The 20061-nt window shown below is 42.2% G+C and overlaps 1 long non-coding RNA gene across 2 annotated transcripts in view; it reads right to left on the bottom strand.

Annotated features, from left to right (window-relative positions):
- LOC137856078 (uncharacterized) overlaps window positions 1-20061 on the bottom strand; it is a 97023-nt gene that overhangs the window by 62425 nt on the left and 14537 nt on the right. The window lies entirely within an intron of this gene.

The following is a 20061-nucleotide window of genomic DNA, read 5'->3' as shown; positions in this document are numbered from 1 at the left end:
TCATTTTGTGCAATGTTATTCTAAATTTCATTTGCTTCTGATTCTATATATAACCTGATTAGCAAACATCACATGAGAGACTTAAAACTAAATGGTCTGGAAATGGGAAAAGGAGTTAAGTAAGTTCATAATGGCACCCACAGATCTGCCAAAACAGTTTTTAAACTGCTCCCGACCAAGCTATAAAAATCTGTGGCTAGCTATACTCATCAGCACAAAGGCAGTGATATCATCAGCTTGTTAATATATCTTCCTTTTTAGGGCTACCAGCAGTCAAGAAGAAGATTCAGTTTGTTGGTTTTGTTCCATAAATATTTGTTAGGAAAAGCACCCAGCAGAATGAGGGAAGAACATTAATATCCAGGAATGAGTCCATGAAACAGCACCAACAAAAACAGAGGTTATACTCTGTTTTGACCTTAAACCAAGCGATCACCCTCTGGCTCACAGAGAAAACACAACCCATGAAATGAGAGTCCCAGTAAAGCTCTTGAAAACATTCTGCTTTCTACCCTGTCTTAAAAGACACCAGAATTTCCATCTTTATACATTTCCCCTACTTCTTGTTTAGGTAATACTTTGTGTAAGTGTTCCTTGTAAAACATGTTGATACTGAGGTATTTCAAATAAATATGCTCGTTTTATTACATGCTAAGATTTGTTAAATTATTATTGTTGTTCAGAGCCCAAGAGTTTAAGAGCCCAAGAGTTTCAGGTGAGTTTAGCATAAAAACTTAGCATACACAAAAAGAAGGTCAGAAAGATGCATGATAAAAGTCGAGAATGCTGACTGGAAGCTGTATCATTCACTGAATTCACAGAAAACTAATATTCTTGTTAAACTTTTAGAAATGAAAACTAGTATTCTTGAGGTAGTGCAGCTCATGACTCATGTTGGCTACTTCCTGCCCTTCATGTCGAACATGGAAAGCTTTCTGAACTTTATATTCCCTCCGTCTGAAACAGAGTGCTGCTGTGGCACACATGAAATAGGTTTCCTAGTCTACAGCATTTACTTTATATTCAAAAAATACTGGTTGATAAAAGAGGACAACATAACATCAGGTGAGATGTCAAGTAACAAATTTGCTATATTACTTCATAGAGAAAACTTTCTGTGTGCACATTGCTGAATTTTCAATCACAGTTAATTTACTTAATAGGACTGTTGAAACAATATGCAAAAACACATTAGCTCCTTTGACTCTGTATGGGATATACAGACAAATGACTCTTTGCCCCAGCCACGTGAAAAGAGACAGTGAGACTGAGCCATGGTGACTGAATTCAGCAAAAATCCAAGTAAAATCAAGAAGAAAATATCTTGCAGTGTTGGAGTGTAATGGGGGAGGGGGCTTTAAAATAATTCAAAAAGATAGACCATATATTATTGGTCTTAAAAAATGTGAGGTCAGTCTGCCAACTCAGCTTTGCTGAACAGTAACTGATAAAACAGGGACTTCAAATAAGCAGCTACTAATTTCTGGAGTTAAGTACTGCTCTAATGTACCTTTCTGTACATACACTGGAGAGCATTTCAGTGAAGATACCCACAGCTGTACACAGCACCCCTATTTCCAAACAAAAAACAAAAAGACAATTACGGGGCTTTTCTTCTCCTTCAACCAGAGATATACATCTCCCAGCTAGCACCCCTGTGGCTCACAGGAAAACATTAACAACTGACTTAACTCTGCTCCCAAACAAGTGCTGTTACACCAGTGCCATCATCTCCAGCTTCCAGAATGTCCATTGCCAAAAGCAGATAAAGATCATGACCCTCCCCTACCACCTAGGCACAAGTTTGTGAAACTACACATACCAGAGTTTAAGAATGATTGTGCAGAAAGCCATACTGCATCTTTTCTGAGGATTAGTAGTACCACTGTGGCATGGACACAAAAATCTATGCATGCCTCCTGTACATGTAAATGAAAACAGTACAGATCCTCGTTGTGAGTCCAGTCCTGCTCCCTCTTATGTATATCATCTTCACCCAAGCAGAGAAAGTTCAGCAATTATCCCTGAGTGAGTAAAACCATAAGGTTCATATGCATTCCTTAAACCCAATGAGAAACAGTGCTCTGCAGTGGTTACCACACAAGGACTCAGCTGACTCAAAACCTGTATTTGACTTTTCTGCAGATAGATTGTGTGATCTTGAGTACCCAGTTTCTCTGCAGGTTCTGAAAATGGAGGGCATGGATGCCAACTACACACTGAGATGCATAGGAGCTGAGCGTTACAGCTGTTTGTCTGCAGAACACAAACCTTAATCACTGATTGCCATGGCTGTAACCACACTTCCCTGCGAGCGCTGACTTTCATTAGCACGGCATGGAATTACAGTCAGTGTCTGGGTGTGAAAGTCCCATAAGAACCATACGTTTCTGTAACTTATAGGCTGTGCCAAAAGAGAAGAATTTGTTGGAAGAAGAAGAAGAATCTCTTATAAATGATAATTCTTCATTTCTTCTTACTGCAACTAATATTCAGCATTGCTTGCCAGTCATTTCAGAGCACCACATTTCTCAAAATGAAGTTACACCATAAAAGTCTGGTGAGGTGCAGCTCATTAGTGCAAGGTATCCTATTTTGTGTGACAGAGAACTAGCTATTAGACCTTGCAACATGCGTTGATTATTTATTTAACTTGACATTAAAGTATTTAGTGAATAAGCAAAAACTAAAATGTTGCATAGTATCTTAGCATCAGCTGTCACGTAAATTAGGATTGCTCTGCTCCACAAACACTGCAATCCAGAGCCAAATGTTTCCTTAAGACTAGGTCAGCTGAAGAAATACCTTCTTTAGAAAGAAGGACAGCAGATAATGCTCTCTTTCATCTCCTTCTGCAATTCCAGTCACCTTCTAGCTTACATGGCATGAGAAAGTGCTTTTGAGAAAGGCTGCTGCAATATAAGAAATGAACACTGGGAGTCTTGGAATTGCTTAAAAGTGAAATAAAAATGTCGCTATCAAATTCCTCAAAGCCACAGGCTTCAGCTTAGGGCTGTTTGAAAGCCCACTAAAATTAATATGAATTTACTGGTTTGCTTTAAGAGCTGCCTTTGATAGCCATTGTATGTGTAATATGAGCACAACAACATTTTGGATTCAGTGGGATATACCCATTTCTCTCACTAGTTCCAGGGGAGCATCAAGGATACTGCGTGATGAATGCACTTCACTTAGCTGCAATTCTATTGTCTCTCCATTTCTGTAGTGGATCATGCAGCAAAAGCTGGTTTCCATGATGAGGAGAACAATTCAAAATGAGTAGAGAATAAGAGCGAAACAACTGTTATTAAATTCAATGTATATTTATAAGGCTATTGTTTCTATCTGGTCCCTTGAATATTCTGGCTCAGCAGACACCCCCAACATGTCATCAGTCTGACTTTTCAGCAGTCCAAACAGAGGACATCACCATTGATGTAATTGGGTAATGTCACATATTTGTTCTTGGGCAGGGTACTGTATAGATTTATGATACGACTGTATGTTTTACTGGTTTATTACTAAAAAAGACATTAATCACCGTGACAGACATGAAGCAGTACTATTCACACCCTCTGAACGGAGACATCAAGTAGACCCATTGCTAATTAGGATGATGACAGCCAGGAATTACATTTAAAAGCCTCTGTTTATTCCCCATTTCTTGTAACTATTCCTCTCTTCCATCCTTTTCGTTCTTCACAAATCTGCTAGTAAAACATTAGGCAGCCCCTTGTGTGACTCTGCTAAACAGTTCCTTGTTAGCAGACACATAATAACGATGATAAACGATGGACAAGAAAGCAGGCACGAAGCTATTAGGGCCTGGCTGTGCACCCTCCACTTACACACAGCATTCATCTAGCACTAGCTTGCTTTCCTACACCAGGAAAACAAAATGATGCAGAGCAGAAAATGGAAATCATCCATGATGTAATAGTGACCTGTGCGATGCCTTGGAAGTGCTTAAACAGACATTAGCATTTTCTTTGAAAAAAAAAAAAAAAAAAACAGGAAAAAAAACACCGACAACATGACTTCATGCTATCCTGACATATGAATGTCTGCTTACTTTCTTCAGGCCTTTTCAGAAGACATTAACACTCTGTATTACTTCACATGCCACACAGGCTTTAATGCCTGTCTGAGAAGACGCATCGATACTGTCCTGCACACAGCCATGCAGCCAGCAGGTTCTGGGGAGGATGGACTGAACACTGTGAAATGTTATTTCTTTTAAGTTCTGTTTTTTAAACTTCTAAAAAACAGACTAGACTACCAGTGAATTCTTGCTTGTGTAGAAGGAAAATTTAAAAAATGGAAAAGACAAAATAACTCAACGTGCTTCCACAGTGATTTGTCATGGGAACTTAGCATAATCTTGTGTAAGAAACTTGACTAGGAGTGTATAAAATGACTTTGGGTGATTGATATTTGGCTTGCTGAAAGAAGTATGAAGATGACAAGGAACTTGTCACATCCACACCTGAATGCTGGAGACACTGAAACCAAGTTACACCGGAGAGTGCAGTGGAGCTGTGAATGCTGCAGAAGAGCAGAAACGGGCAGAGTTGCCCTCAAACTTGTGATATCAAGAGGTAATCAGCAAATCCAGAGACATAGTTGAGGTGGACTTCTTTCCACAGATAGCCCTTTTCCTGCCTCATTGGCCAGATTAATGAGCTGATAGGTGGTGATGATAAATTTCTTTAAAAGGCTTTACTGGGAAAAAATGGAATGTTAACTTTTTTCCTGTTTTCTGAAGTCTGAGGTTTGTGTGTTTGAGAAGTCCTGCTTTGAAATAATCTTTTATCTGAAGTGGCTGTGGATTTTTTCTTTAGACAAAACATTTTGATAACATGCTTTGAATATGTTTCAATAATCATTTCAGAACAAACTATCACTGACATTTTCAGGAGTTTAAGTGTTGGAGAAGCCTAGATTTTCCACAAGTATTATTTTTTTTTGTTGTTGTTTTGGAAGAAGCCTATCCTGGAATGAAAACATTTTTCTTACAAAGTTTTAAGACAGTCATCTGATAATTCTGGGGGTTCATTCTTATTTGAGATAGTGATTCTTTAGTGCAAGAAAGATGTATTCCATCAGAAGAGCTATCTAATAATAATAATAAAGAGGTAATTTGCAGCAGTGGTTTTCCTACCAAGAGCCCTTGGTTAAAAGTTCAAAAGGAAAAAGTCAGAGCAGGAAAGTCCCCTCTTCAGTCTTTTTGACCGAAGACCATACCTGTGTAGAAACTGATGGCTCATTAATATCCACACTGTATCTTAGAACAAGCATTTCTTTCTCCTATCTCATGTTGAAATTGGCCATTTAGATCCGCCTATATTTTGCACCTTTGTTTTGCTTTCTTTCAGTGGCTGGGTAAAAAACAGTTACAGCACAGCTGCATCTATTGCTTCCTTTAACATCCGTGTTATTTTTACATGCTAATATTGAATTAACTTCAGGTTGACAAGAAGACATAACAGAAGAAAAAGAATTTTTCTGCCTAAAGTTAACTTAATATACAATTACAACAACATAATGAGAAAGAAACGGTGCTTTACAATGAAAACATTCGAATAGTTAAAATAACAACACACACATTTCTGCATGAAGAAACTAAAACCCTTCACAGGTAATCTTGGACCTAACCTATGAGTACAGAGCAGATAAGAGAGAATATCCACTGCCAGGACATGAACAACAAGGGAAGTTCAGTTTTAAAAGAGCCACAAGAAGAAAAACATGAATAGCTCTTAATGCTTCTCATAGCAATGAAACAGCCACTTAAATGGAAAATGGAAATTTAAAAAACAAATGAAGTGTAACTTCGATTAAGGATCTGTTTTTCAAAGGCATTCATCCACATTACACGACTGGTAGACTTCAGTCCCTGTAGTGCAACATGTTCATAGTCAAGCTCGGATTTTAGGGAGTACATGATGTTTTGATTGGAAACTGGATATAAGGAGATTCCTTCAAACAATAACCAAAATGAAGACATTGACATGAGGAATTCGGCTGTGGTTTCCCATGCAGCTGAGGCTGTCTAGAAGCTCACTGACCACAGCAGGGCTGCTGCTCTCCTTCCCCCAGTTTCTCTGCGGCTACTCCAGACCCAGCCTTGCCCTGCTGCTCCTTGCCTCCACCACCACCACTCACTAGAAGGCAGAAACCAATGCAAGATAGCTGCTTTGGGGTTGTTTTTCTCTTTTACCTATGTTTAGCAATTTTGGTGAGTGGCAGAGAGTACCAGAGGCAGCACCAAGTACAAGTGGCATAAAGGAGGTGCTGGTGAAAGGGTCCCTGCTCCTGCTCCCTAGCTTGACACTGGATTCAATTTGGCTAAACAGAGATGGTCCCAATGACTAAAATGGGTACTTGAATAGTCCCATATTGAAAGGGAGGAACACATTCATCTTTGCCCATCTTTGTTCTATGTTTGTAGGCACACATCTACGTGCATAACTCTTTCTGGCAGCCAGCCACCTCTCTTGTGGTGCATTGTATGCCTTGGTTAGGGAGAAATAAGGCTTACACTACATTTGTTGTAAGAAAAAGCATCACTTAATAACTACTGAGAGTCCCAACAAGCCTCTTATCTTCCACTTGCCTTCAACATCACTAGAAGGGCCATTTGGCTCACACCCCACTGGCCTTTATGGCCAGGTAAGGCCAACAAGAAACAGCAGGAGTTTGGCAGCTTTAATTCAGGTCACAGCAACCCAGCCAAAACCAGAGCCCATCCTTCACTTCATGGAGAATTTCAAGCTATGCAAGGTTAATTACGGACAGCAGAAAGGTGAGAATGAACAGCAGTGGCACCCGTCAAGCTGCAAGCTGTGCTAGATTTATAAACAGGTTCTGTATTCAATTAATGCTCTTGCCTTTGGCGCGCAGAACAAGTTTGCTCAAGAGCAGAAAAAGACTGCCTAATACAAAGCTGCACACTGCAGTGCTTTATTCATTTTTCTCACATGGAACTGAGGGCCTAATTAGTTACATTAGTGCAGAACTAATAGCACATTTGTTATAATGGCTGTTTCTTTCCTAAACACTTTACGTAAAACTCACAAGTTTGATATTACTGTATGCTTAAAAAAGATTAAAAAAAAAAAAAAAAAAAAAAAGAGAATATTCTTTTCCTCTTCTCTGCTCTTGATAAAACTTGGTCTGTTTAGGTTCATTTTTCTGCCTAGATGCTAAGCTGTTAGCTGTTATTCAGTTAGAATAAAAGATACCAGACGTGCTTATTATTCTATTTGTGAAGGTGGTCAGGAACAAATCCATTCTAATCACTGATGTTGTAACATTAGAGTAACAGTGATTGTACTTCAGTTAGAGATCACATAGTTATTTGTAAAACTGGGAGCTCTAAATGAGATAAAATTGTACCCATTGGTTTAAAGAAATTCAAAGGTCTAGAAGGAGAAACCCCAGACAATAACACTAAGATGATATGAGTAATTACATAGCACGGACCCCAACGTTCCAAGTCCACTCTTCCATATTTTTCTTGGTGCGGTATTTATTCCACTGAGGCTGTAACTAAATATATATATATATATATATATATATATATATATATATGTACATCCTCCACTCCTTGCTTGCTCTTTCAAATTGTTATATATGAATATTTTCTGCTGATAGGAAAATGCCCATCTGTGGTGGACCTTTCACCGCGGCCCTCAAAACTCCCCGCAGCCACGTAGAGCAGAGGTAAAATAACCCATACATAGCACATGCCTAGCCCAAAGCTTCCACACAGTCACAGTTACTAATCGCAGCCATTGATGCTAACAATGAATTTGTCCAAAGACTTCCAGTAATATGCTGGCGCTGTTACAGCAAGCAGGTCATGCAACACTTGACAAATATTAATGTAGATTTCACCAGCCTCTCTTTACATAGGGTTATGAAAAACCAGCAGGGATGAAATGCTTCATGCATAGAAAGCAGTCTTCTAAGCCAAGAAAAGAGTCTACACGCTAGATTTGATTGCTCGACATCCCAAGCCTTTCTTTTAAATCACATTGCTGATGTTATCCGAGTGTACCTGGGGTGCAGAAATTCTCCCCACTCTATGCCCTGGCAGCCCTTTTCCCTGTGGTCACAGAGCTGGGCTCCAACATGAACAGGAGCATCGCTATCCCTCCTGAGAACACCATGCTCCTGGGAAGATGTGACATGGGAGGCATGCCTAAAACCTGCTGGACTCCATGGCACAGGGAAAAAAAATTACCTTACCCGGGCATCACAGGGACATGGCATCAAGAGGTGCAGAAACCTGAGCAGATCGACAGCACTGAGCAGCCATCTCCAGCCCCCTGGAATTTGGATGTGGAGTACTGACATTAGGTTCTGGGCCTTTCAAATTAATAATTTGGAAAATAAATATACAGATAGGGGTTTTTGTTGTTTTCTTCTATGTTTTTGATTTTTTTTTAATCAAGATACAAATTTTCCTTAGAACGGTTGCTTTGTTCTTTTATTATCTGTACATGAACTATTCAGGGCATTTGTTTAGGAACTGTAAAAATGTGTTTCCTATAAGCAGCTTGGCATTCTGTCTTTATTAGCTACAACAGTCATAGAGAAAACATTGTGCTATCAAAAAATCATTATTACTTCAACTTTATCACACCGGGTGATTACAACTGAGATAATTAGAAGCTAATTTGAGAGGAACCAAAGAGAAAGTGGAAGGGGAGCTAGAAGTTCATCAGAGTGTGTCTGTATAAATCAATCCTGGATTTCTTGCACAGCCCTTTAGAAAAGTTTGCTACTGATCTTTACTAAAGAGCAAAGATGGGACACTGCACACTTAAACATGAAAACATCAGCAAGGACCTCATGGGGAATGGGCAACTGGGGACCTTTTTCCAGATGGTTTCTGCATTAGGGACTGTTTGGAGACATATTTTTTTCCAGCATGACCTCCTCAGAAAATCCTCCTAGTGGGTTGGTGTTTTTGGTGTTTCTTTTTGCCAGAACACCATATAACAGCTCTGCGTGTGAAATAAGCTATTACCAATAAAAGCACTTTTATGGCAGGATAAGGGAAATTTATGCTAGGGCTTTTGCTTGTTTGGCAATGTGGCTGAGAGTAGAACTACAGTGGAAAAAACACATTTGCTACACCTGACAAGTATGTGAGGCAGCTCTTGGCTCCTGTCTGCTTACTCTGATAGCATGTCAGAGGGTTTGGGTCTGCAGGAGCATGGGGGCCCTGTTCAGTGGGGCTGATCTGATCCCTTCCCTTTTGCCTGTTATCACCCAGAGTCTGCCACCAGCATGGCATTTTAATCAGATATTTTGGGTCTTCCTCCAAACACTGACCAAAACCCTTTCAAAGCCAGGATGTCTTTGCTTCCACGCCAAGGAGACCTCAGCAGTTTTGCCTGGTGTGCATCAACCCTTCCCTTCCAGCCCCCAGCCTCAAGAAGCCCACATCTCCAAAAGAAAGCCCTCCCATACATGCCTGCTGTCTGCAGGCATTGCTGGATTTCACCGACTGCTTTACATGTGTAAAGACAAAAGAAGCGAGGGCACGACCAGACACACAAGTGCTAGACACTTGGCAACTGCCCCATCTCTGTTTTCTTGCTTCCTGTTTAATAGGCCCTTCAGGGAAGTTTATTGCTGATCTATGCTAGAAAATTACTCATATAATTGAAACGTCAGTGTAATGTTGTTTGCCCAATATAACATTTTCTTCGGGAATTTCTGGATGCAATTATCCCTTGTGACTAATAAAAACAATGGTTTAATTGCAAATATATGGTTAGAAATGTCATTTTATGTGCAAATATAAAATACTTGTTGTCTCGGCCTTTCAGATCAAATGGACTGTCCTTCCTGGGAGCAGCCACAGGAATTCAAGGCACACAAACACGGCAGCAATGACCCCATCTCTTATTTTTTTTGATAAACCGTAAGCCTCCTCCGTCACCCATCCGTTGGCTGGTCACACTCCCTTTGTAGCCCTCTCCATCAGCTCCTTCTGAGCATCCAAACCTCAAAGCATCTAATCCACCAGCAACAAAAGCACAGGGCCAGCAAAGAGGGCAGGGGCCCAACCACACCTCTGCCCTACCTCAGTGCCCATCCTTCATCTCCCATCTCCTCTGCACACAACGAGGAGGAGGGCCATGGCATGGCCACAGGAGCTGCTCAGCATCTGTCCCCCAGTGATGGACAACAACACCTCGCAGAAAAAACACCGTCTAAATTCTTGGTCAGGCCATTTTCAGTTTGTAAATTTGGGGATGAAATCCATTTGATTTTATGTTTTTATGTACACATCCCCCAAATTCTACCTACACAGGGATGTAAACACAAGAAGGAACCAGAGAGAAAATATCCCAGTTTGAATCCCTATAAAATTCCCCATTTGCTCCTTTTTAAATAATTGTGTTCTGTTAAAAAGAAGAAAACTGTTTTGCAGTCCCATTTTCTGAGAAATGAGAGCTACTGGCAAAACACGACCGAGGCTTAATAGCATTCAAACCTGATACAATCTGAACAACTTCACTAGTAACCAACCATAAGGCATTAATAATTTCTTTTCAAAATAATTTTAAAAAACTAGCACTCAGACAATGCCAGGAAGTGACCTAAAAATGGAAAGGTCGGGTACTCAGCCTTTAGCACTAAACATGAAGGTCCTTAGCTCACAAAGTGAACAAATCATGTCCTTCTGTCCCAGACAACATAAAAGAGGATTCAATATGAATAACATAACACTGTGCGCATGCATTGAAATGAATTCCCACATTATGTCATCAATAGGCTTATTTTTTTTATTATTAATTTAAAGAGTTGGAATATAATCCACTAATATTAAAGATAGGGAAAAAGAAAAGAAAAAAAAAAAGCCAGATCTCATACTAAAATAAGTGTTTTAAGCTCCCTCCAGTCTGTGAGATCACTGGAGCCTACACCTAAAGCTCAAGGATGTTCTCTCCTTGTAACAAGCCAAGACACCACTGGACTACACTGGAATCAGAAAAAAACTTGGATCCCAGTTCTTGTGCCCACACTTCCAAATGATTCCTGTCTTTACAATAGAGGAAAGCTGTCTCCTAGCTCTTGAGACCACAAAGCCAGAGGAAGCCCAGATTCACCCTGAAACTTTGCAGCTGATGCTTTTCCTTTAATTTATCATGCAGTGAATTCTCTTTGGGTTTTGAATGATTTACTACAAATACAGATTAACTGTACTGAAGCTGAAATCAACGTATTACCATGTATTGAAACAATTTTGGCTTTTTCCTAGTCTTCAGACAACATCACTGCAAGCATTGGCACCAGCCTCAGCATCAGCAGAATGCACATTTCGATATGTATCCTAAATTAAATATGTATGAGAGTCTGAGAACCACAATGACAATTACTGCACCTTGGAACGAGGCTTGGAATATTTCGTCTGGCAGAGTTCAAAAGACTTTTCAGCTGGGAGCAGCTGCAGCTCGGTTAGCACAAGAATGGATTGATTGCAATTCATAACTTGGAATATGGATTAATGCAATATTCATGGAAAGCTGCGTGCGCAGAGCTCCATATGTCCAGTGCAGCTCTGAAAGCACTTTGCTTCGGGAAAGAATCATGTCACCAGAAAGCTTTTGCCTTCACTGCTTCCAAGTTAGGAAGGAAGTTATTTTCCTTGCTTAGGTGCCCTACACCAAAAGAAGGCTGGAATAGCCCTAGTGGTCCCTGAAGTGGGGTCTGTTGTTCGGCTGCCTCCTTATTTACTCCCTGCAAATGACAGACTGCAAGATGCACTGGCTCTATCCTTAACGTCCTCACAGAAGCTCTGAGGGCACAGCCGGATCAGATCTGGTGTCCATATAGACAACAATGAAGACCCGGGCACAGCCAACAGGGACTGTCAATAGTAAGAAGGCCACCACACATCCAGCACACCCAACAGCATTAAATAGTACTAATCAACACTCAGGTGACTGAACATGCCATCGAGCACACTCAGGCAGCCTCAGGCAGAGGAGATGAATGTGAAGAGAGCCGGCAGACTGCAGGGCTCACCAGCTTTCTATCAAAGGCTGAACAGACCATTGCAGCCTCCGCTATGCAGTATGCCAGGGAGAGGCCAGCCAAACTCACACACTTAGTTATTTGGCACCCGTTTCCTTGTTGCTCTGATGCTATGGAAGATCTTAAAGTCAAGACTGAACAGTGTATTTGGCAAATCTCACCTGGGGAGGCAAAACATGGAAGACAAAAAGATCTGATGCCAAACCACTCTCCTCGTTGGGTTCACATACATTCTTCACATGGCTTTGTTTCAAAGCACATCAGGAAAATATTAAAAACCAGGATTTATCCTAAACCACAGAATGGCTGAGGTGGGAAGGGACCTCTGGAGGCCATCTGGTCCAAACCCCTGCAGGACCACCCAGAGCAAGGTCCCCAGTACCACGTCCAGGGGGCTTCTGGAGATCTCCAAGGAGGAGACCCCACAGCCTCTCTAGGCAGTCTGCGCCAGTGCTCTGTGATGCTCAGAGTAAAAATGAGCCAATGAAAACAGCCTGGATCCAACTTCTTTGCACCTTCCCTTCAGGTATTTTTACGCATTGATGATATTATCCCCTGAGCCTTCTCTTCTCCCAGCTCTCTCAGCCTCTCCTTACAGAAGAAATGCTCCAGTCCCTCCCTCATCTTTGTTTCCACCTTCGCTGGACTCCTTCCAGTAGCTCCATGCCTCTCTTATGCTGGAAAGCCCAGAACTGGACCCAGCACTCCAGCTGTGACCTCACCAGTGCTGAGTAGAAGGGAAGGATCACCTCCCTCGACCTGCTGGCAGCACTCTTCCTGATGCAGCCCAGAACACTGTTAGCCTTCTTTTCTACAAGGGCGCACCCACGGCATTTGTTCAACGTGGTGTCCACCAGGACCCCAGGTCCTTTCCTGGCAAGCTGCTTTCCAGCTGGTTGGCCCCTAGCCTGTGCTATTGCATGGGGTTGTACCTCCCCAAGTGCAGGACTTTGCACTTCTTGCTGAACTTCATGAGGTTCCTGGATATAAGATGCTTGCTGCACAAAGATGCTGCTGTTGGAATGAGTAACGCTCATTTGCCTTGCAAATTTGGATCGTTGTGGTGGGTTTTATGTGCAAAAATCATTCTCCTTCCAATGATCTGAAATGCTGCAGCTGCTCTAATACATGAGGCATCAATTTAAGGTTTGAAATAAATAATATGCTCCCAAAGAGGAATATGCTTCTGCAGGATGAACTTGCAAAAAAGCGAGTGCAATTACCTGAGTTTGAACTGAGCCAGGATGCTGGAGTATGTCATAGGTCCAGAGGAGATCACAATTAATTGTAGCAATTAAAAATGCCTCTGGGAGGTAAACTTCAAGCAGGCAAGACAACCTCCCACTGCTTAGCAGGGGCAAGCCAGTCTGCAGCACCTACAGCTCACCCAGTGATTGAGTGTGCCCAAACTGGGAACCTCAGCCCTTCCAAGAGGCATTGGCCCAAGAAGACCTGAGCAAAGTAGCACAGCGAGAGGAGAAAAGAGTTAATTACAGCAGCAGGGAGACACCTAATGCACTTCCCAGACACATATTCGTGGGAAGACAGTTAAGCAAACCACAGCCTATTTGAAAACATGCCCGTAGTTCCCATAGTTTCCTTTCTGTCAAGAGGGTTGTGTTCAGCACACTTTCAAAGCCTGATTACAGGCATTATACCACCCAACTTGCAATCCCTTTTAATGACTTGACTTCCATTAACACTACTGTGGCTGTTATCTTTTTCCTGGGTCGATTTTTACAGGGTGCATGGTGCACCTTTGCATCTTTCTCTGGTGTCATTTAATCTCTTCCTCCTTTTCTGTTATTTCTGTGTTTTCTGATGAAGAGCTAACATACTGGTAGCACCCACTTGGTTCAGATGAGACTGTAATATCACATCCAAATTTCCAATAAAACCATAGCGTGGCTCAGAGAAACAGAAGCGTGCTTAAAGCAGCTTGTGCAATTTGCTAGAAATCACTCCAGCTATCACATGGAGGAAGTTATAATTATTGCACGCTGTTATCTGACTTTTGAGAATTTGGAGGAGTGCTGCTAGAAGCAGAACAAAATCAGTGAAAGATCCCCTGCCGATTTCAGAGGTCCACCAGTGTTCAGGGTTGATGTTCCCTGTAAGTTATTTTCCAGAGAATAAAAGTGGTTTGGGGGGGAAATAAATCTCAAATTCTAGGACTCCTCCTGCTTCTCCTCAGTGTTGAAGTGCTGTGCATTTGCAGCCTTCTTGGAATAGAAAAGCTTCAGCCAATTTTCATGTGGTGCTCCTGAAATCACACTTTGTGATATATGTTCTGCAACATCGCAGGCTGGTAGCGGTTGTGATGACTTACTAGATCACTTTATTGTGCCCTCTACAATGACTAAATATCTTCCTCGCATTGTGTTCTTTAAGGCATACTGAAATGATCTGGGATCTGGCAGACCTGATTCGAGGGGACAAAATGATCATACCTGATGCTAAACTGCATTCTGGCTTGTTCACCTTCTCATTCTTCACACGATGTTGTTTCAAGGCTTGTTTTTTTTTTTTTTTTTTTTGTTTTTTTTTTGTTTGTTTGTTTTGTTTTGTTTTTTTAAATAGGGTCTCTCATAGATCCACGGATAAAGAAGTGTTGTGTCTTGTCTTCCCGGGACTATTCTACAACCACAAGCACCACCTCATGTGGGAATGTTTCACCAATAAATAATCAAGCTTTCTAGAAGGAGGTCAAAGCCACCCTCCACAAAATGGAGGTATATTTAGCAGTAGTGGAAAAAATGCTAGAGGCTACCAGGAGATAAGGAATGAGAATATCTGATCCCCATCTGCAACCACAGAGAGAGGAAAATCTGCATTTTCCTTAAGTACCCAAGCCCCTATTTGCCTGTTACAAAGGAGGATGAAGAGCCTGTCTCTGTGGTACCAACATCCAACCCAGAAAGCAAAAGGTCACCAAAAAGCACCCTCACACGAGGCAAAGACCGACACAGCCTGAAGTGCTCTCTTACTCTTTCTACCACCCAGAAATTCAGCCAAATGAAAAGCAAAGCCTTCCCTCCAGGAAAACCAAACAAAAGCCATGTGTCTTGAACCCTCATTGTGTCCAGACAGGCACAGGGAGTTTGCCAGAGCAAACAAGCTCCAGAGTCAAAGGATTTCCGCTGAGAGCACTCTGCAACTGGTCCTCCGAGGCCTGGCCCCGCGCTTCCCAGCCAGTTCCCACTGCCGAAGCTGCGGCGAGGAGGCCTCCCATTGCAATGACACATTTGACAGCTTTGCCAAGAGCACTTGGTGAGGTGCCAAAGAAAGAATCACTGCACTTTCCTGAAAGCAGCAAACACGCCGAGGAGGAATACTCGAAATGCTCCTTCTAGTAAACCTGGATGGCAAAGCGCCCCTCCAGGAAAACACCTAGGGTTGCTGATACCTTGGGTGTCTCCCAAGGGAGAACAGGGAACTGGCTCCTCCTGGCTTCTCCCACTCCAGAGCTTGCCCACCCATTCTCAGTAATGTTCAAGGCATCTGCCTTGAAGAACAGCCATCTCTCTTTGTGCTCAGGCCCACTTTGAAGACATTTTCACACTCTGAATTTAAAGCTAATTAATGCCCTGTGTTTGCCTTGCCTCAATTAGCAGCATTTCAGAGCCCCAGTGCTCAGCACAGGGCTTTCACCAGGTCTCCTCTTTACCAAAGATAAAGCCCCAGTCCTGGCCCCAGGTGCTCCCACAGCAAGGAGAGCCACAGCCACCAGGCTCTTACAGCCCACGAGGAAAAGCACCAGGAGAAAGCTGGAGCTTTACAGCTTACAGCCACTGGAGCTCTTCTCATGGCCCGTGATGAAGGATGCCCTCCAGAGGCAGGATTTTAAAGGAGTTATGGAGCAAAGCAGGACAAACAGCCATACATATACATGCGGGTGTGTAGAATGGGTGTATGAAAAGTGTGCTTATTAAGGTCTCAGCTATAGCTATCTGAGGCATCGCTCTACTTCTAAACTTGTATCTCGCGGGAAGGTTTTAATAGCATGACATAATCTAAGACATGTATTGACTCCATTTTTAAGACAGTTGACTTCTGTCTGGTTTACACAACGCCCTCTGATTTTACACAAAGCATAATGGAAGGTTCTTCTTCCATTGCTTTTATGTGCCATATCCTTTCTTTCTGTTTCTTCTTTAAAACACATTGTTTTCTTTATTTAATGCAGGATTGTGCATCCAGAGCCTTGCAGATGGAATGCATAATTGAACATTATATTCCACTCTTGAGAGACACACCATAAAATTAATATTTGAACCATATTCTTGCTGATCCAGGGGAAGGGAGCAAAATAGCACAAAGAAAAATATTCTAAAGCAATTTGTGGCCTATCTACAGAATACTTTCCAGATATTAGCATAGTAAGAGAAAGACTTAATGTTAATAAAGAGGTTTTTAATTCACAAGCGGTGTTATACTGTGCTGGATTCCTTTGGGTAATTTTGCAGATAAGGAGTCAGCATGAACAGGGCTTGGGGGTGATGAGGAGAAAAGAGAGAGAGAGTGAGAAAAGGCCAGGTTTCAAGCAATTCTTCTTATCCCTATTCACCCCTCCCACCCTACCTCTCCCCAGAAACCTGGGCAGTGGGGAAATGTGAGCAAGAGGCTGCTGGAGCTCAAACCACATTGCAGATGAGACCATAGTGGGGTCAGAGTTTCACAGCATGGAGGTCCTGGCTCCGTGAAAGGCATTTGAAATGCTTAGGACAAAAGATTATGAGTTACATTTGATGCAGTACTACTCTAAAGCCAAACAGAGGAGGGGGGGGGGGGGGGGAAATGTATGAACTATAGTCAAGAGAGAATGAAGGTCAGGGGAAACAGAAAGGGGATGGCCATTACTAATCAGCTACTTCAGTCATTACCATAGGCATGAAACTAAGATATGAATTTGGAGTGAAAAGTGCTTCATATGGGGCTGCTTTGCCCTGGGACATTGGTGTGAACAAAGACATGTCAAGTCATTAAAGTTTGAGCTGATGCCAGATAGTCTCAGATTGCAGAGTTTCTATTTGTGTCCAAAGCTGTTTCTAGAAGTAGAAATAATGAATTTGAACTTTATTATAGGAGCACCGATGCTTGATCTTGATACCTACTGGCATCCAAAAACATCTGAGTTCTGTATAAGCTATGTTTTGTGCATTGTTAGGGCTCTATTTTTCATTTTCCCCAGACATTAAGGTTTTTCTTGGTCAAAACGTTAGATTCTGGTATTCCTGGCTGCAGAAACACACCTCTAAGAGCATACAGTAGGCAAATGGCATTGGTCTGCAGTTGTAAACATACGGCTTAAAGTAGGGCAAAAGTTTGCCTTTTTTTTTTTTTTTTTTAAACTGGGCTGACATCTCTGCGCTCCGTTAATGGACAAGGAACAAAGAGAAGATGCATTATTTTATCATCATAAATAGTTAAGACACACAACCACAACCAGCAATTCTCAGAGTAATTAATACTAAAAAAGGTTTAAGGCAACAGGTACAACTGCACCACCACCACATCTGCGGTTCATATGTTTATTAGTCACCACTTGACATTAAAAGGTCTCATAATTGGCAAGGGTTCATTCCCTCTGATCTCATGACGTTTATAATCAGGAGGGCCACAGACACAACACGACTGATGTCTGCATCTCCCACGCTCGCTTCTGTCTTGCAGAAGGCACGCACCGCAGCGCGTAGAGCAGGGTGACGGCCAACACAGAGCACGTGAGCTCCCCGCTCCGGTGTCCAAAAACAAAGACTGAGCCCCCATCCTATCGCACCCAGGCACAGCAGGATGGTAAGGCACGCAGGTGCCCCAGCAATTTGGCACGCGGACCTGCAGCCCGCTGGCGGGGCTGGCCACACGCGGAGCCGCAGCGGGGATGGCGCAGTTGGTCACCACCACCCCGCAGGGTGCCTCGCTCGCCCTGGCCGCCGCTGCCCCAGGAGGAAGCACCCTCTGTTGCGATGCCAGGGAAGTTCTGGCAAAGAACATTTCCAGAGAGCTGCACATTTGAGGAGGCACTTAAAAAGCCCAGACCTCTTTGTTTAAACTCCAATTGAAGACAGACCCATAAGCTCTGTATATTATTTATTAGTTATTGTCTCATTTAATCCCCTTTGGAAAAGCAACAATAGAGGTTTTAGTTATAGTTCTCTCTCTTTTTTTTCTTTTTCTTTTTTTTTTTTTTTCCAAGCTAGTGATGTTATTCCTTCACTCAGAAGCACAAAGAAGAGCGTACCATACATTTAGCTACTAGCACAGACGGGTTACGTTGACCCACCGCATTTGTCCCTTTCCTGACTCACGAGTGGCCACCATTACCCAGAGCATCACTTGAGAACTGGGTGTTTTGCCCAAATATCTGAGCTCAATTCCTGGATCCTTGCCCTCAAGCAGAAGTGATCTGATCTCCCATGAAGAGCCTGAGCCAAGCCAACACGAAATTCTCACCTCACAGCCAGCCTACGGGTGCAAACCAGGAGAAGAAAGGAGCACATCTAAAAGGAAAGGTAAAACTCATTGCCAACCTAAGCATGGTCCAGCCATGCTCTCACTGAGGAACACCGAAGCTGCCACTGATGTCAGAGATATGCCTGGGTTATCAATGACAGACAGAAGGACACCTCTGATTTTCACTATCTTTCTTTTAAAAGCAAGCTCAAAATGAAACAACAACAAAAAACATCACTACCCTCTCATGCTAGATGAAAGCCTATTAAACAAGCAGGAAAATCAACAGACTTTCACCATCCCTTCCGCACACTGGAGCAAACTGTCAGACACACGGGCTAGTTTACCCACATCTGCTGACATTTTTGTTTAGAAGAGACATTTGTTTTGAGGGAAGAGGTGAGTAAAAGTCAGACTGCACCCTGAAATCCGATTTTACTCCTTTAATGGTGGGCTTGGGCATCTGGAGTGTGTATGCGCAACAGCCAGCCTTCAGTTCAGCTTGTAAAATCTTGTTGTGGGGGGTAGAGATTTTCCCAGTATTTTTCATGTTAGAATAAATTAACTTAAGTGTGCATGGAAGGTAGGAATACATATGACTGAAATGAAAAGTCAGGCTAAAAATAGCACTAAACCAATTGCATTGTTCATAGTGAGGGAAAGGAAACCTGGGGGGAAAAAAGAAATATATTTAACAGCTGTCTCAACATAATGTCAGATTTATTCAAGATTTCTAAAATGGTCTTTGACAAGCCTTGACTCATTGTGTAGGGCTGGAAAGGGTATTGAGGGTGGACTATTTCTTGTGATTTATAAGAGACCACTGTGACTAGTTTGAAAAACCTGCATACAAGTGCAGTAAATTAAAACAGAAGCCTACATAAGACGTGTACCTTACAGACAAAAGACTTAAAGCATTCTTCAGTCTGAATCACTAGTGTGTGGTTTGCAAAGGGAAATCAGTTTCAACAATTTCTGCTAGCCAAATATGTTTTCTCCGATATTTAGAACCAGTTTCTTCCATTAGCACATTCTGGAAATTATAATCTAAAATCACGCAGCCGTACCAGGCTTCCAAAGGCGCTGCACTTGGACTCCATATCAGGAACTGCAGAAGTTTTCAGTGGCGCATTAACACCGGATCACGTAGTTTCATTTACTGAAAAGCTCACATGGCACATACAACAGCCTCTACATGAGCACAACTTAAAAAGTACTAAAGCTTGCATGTACAGAGGAGTGGAAAATGAAACCATGTGCATTTGATCAAAGATGGACGTGTTGGCCTTCCCCTTAGCTCTTAGAGATAATTGCACAAATTTTCATATAAAATTCGAACATTACCTAATCCATCAACAGAACCTTGTACAGACTGTACCATAAAGAAAACACTCCAGACATCTCTTCACTGGAAGCAATCGGAAAGCAAAAACCCCGCAGCTAGAGGTGCTCTGCATAAGATGTGTATTAGTTTCACAGATCGAAGCGAAGTCAGATTGTGATCTTCCTTAAAACCCTGGTTTTCCCTCTCCCTCCAGGCAGATACTT

This window comes from Anas acuta, chromosome 4 (genome assembly GCF_963932015.1).
Source record: "Anas acuta chromosome 4, bAnaAcu1.1, whole genome shotgun sequence".
Lineage (NCBI taxonomy): Eukaryota > Metazoa > Chordata > Aves > Anseriformes > Anatidae > Anas > Anas acuta.
This window is presented reverse-complemented; position numbering and strand designations above follow the sequence as displayed.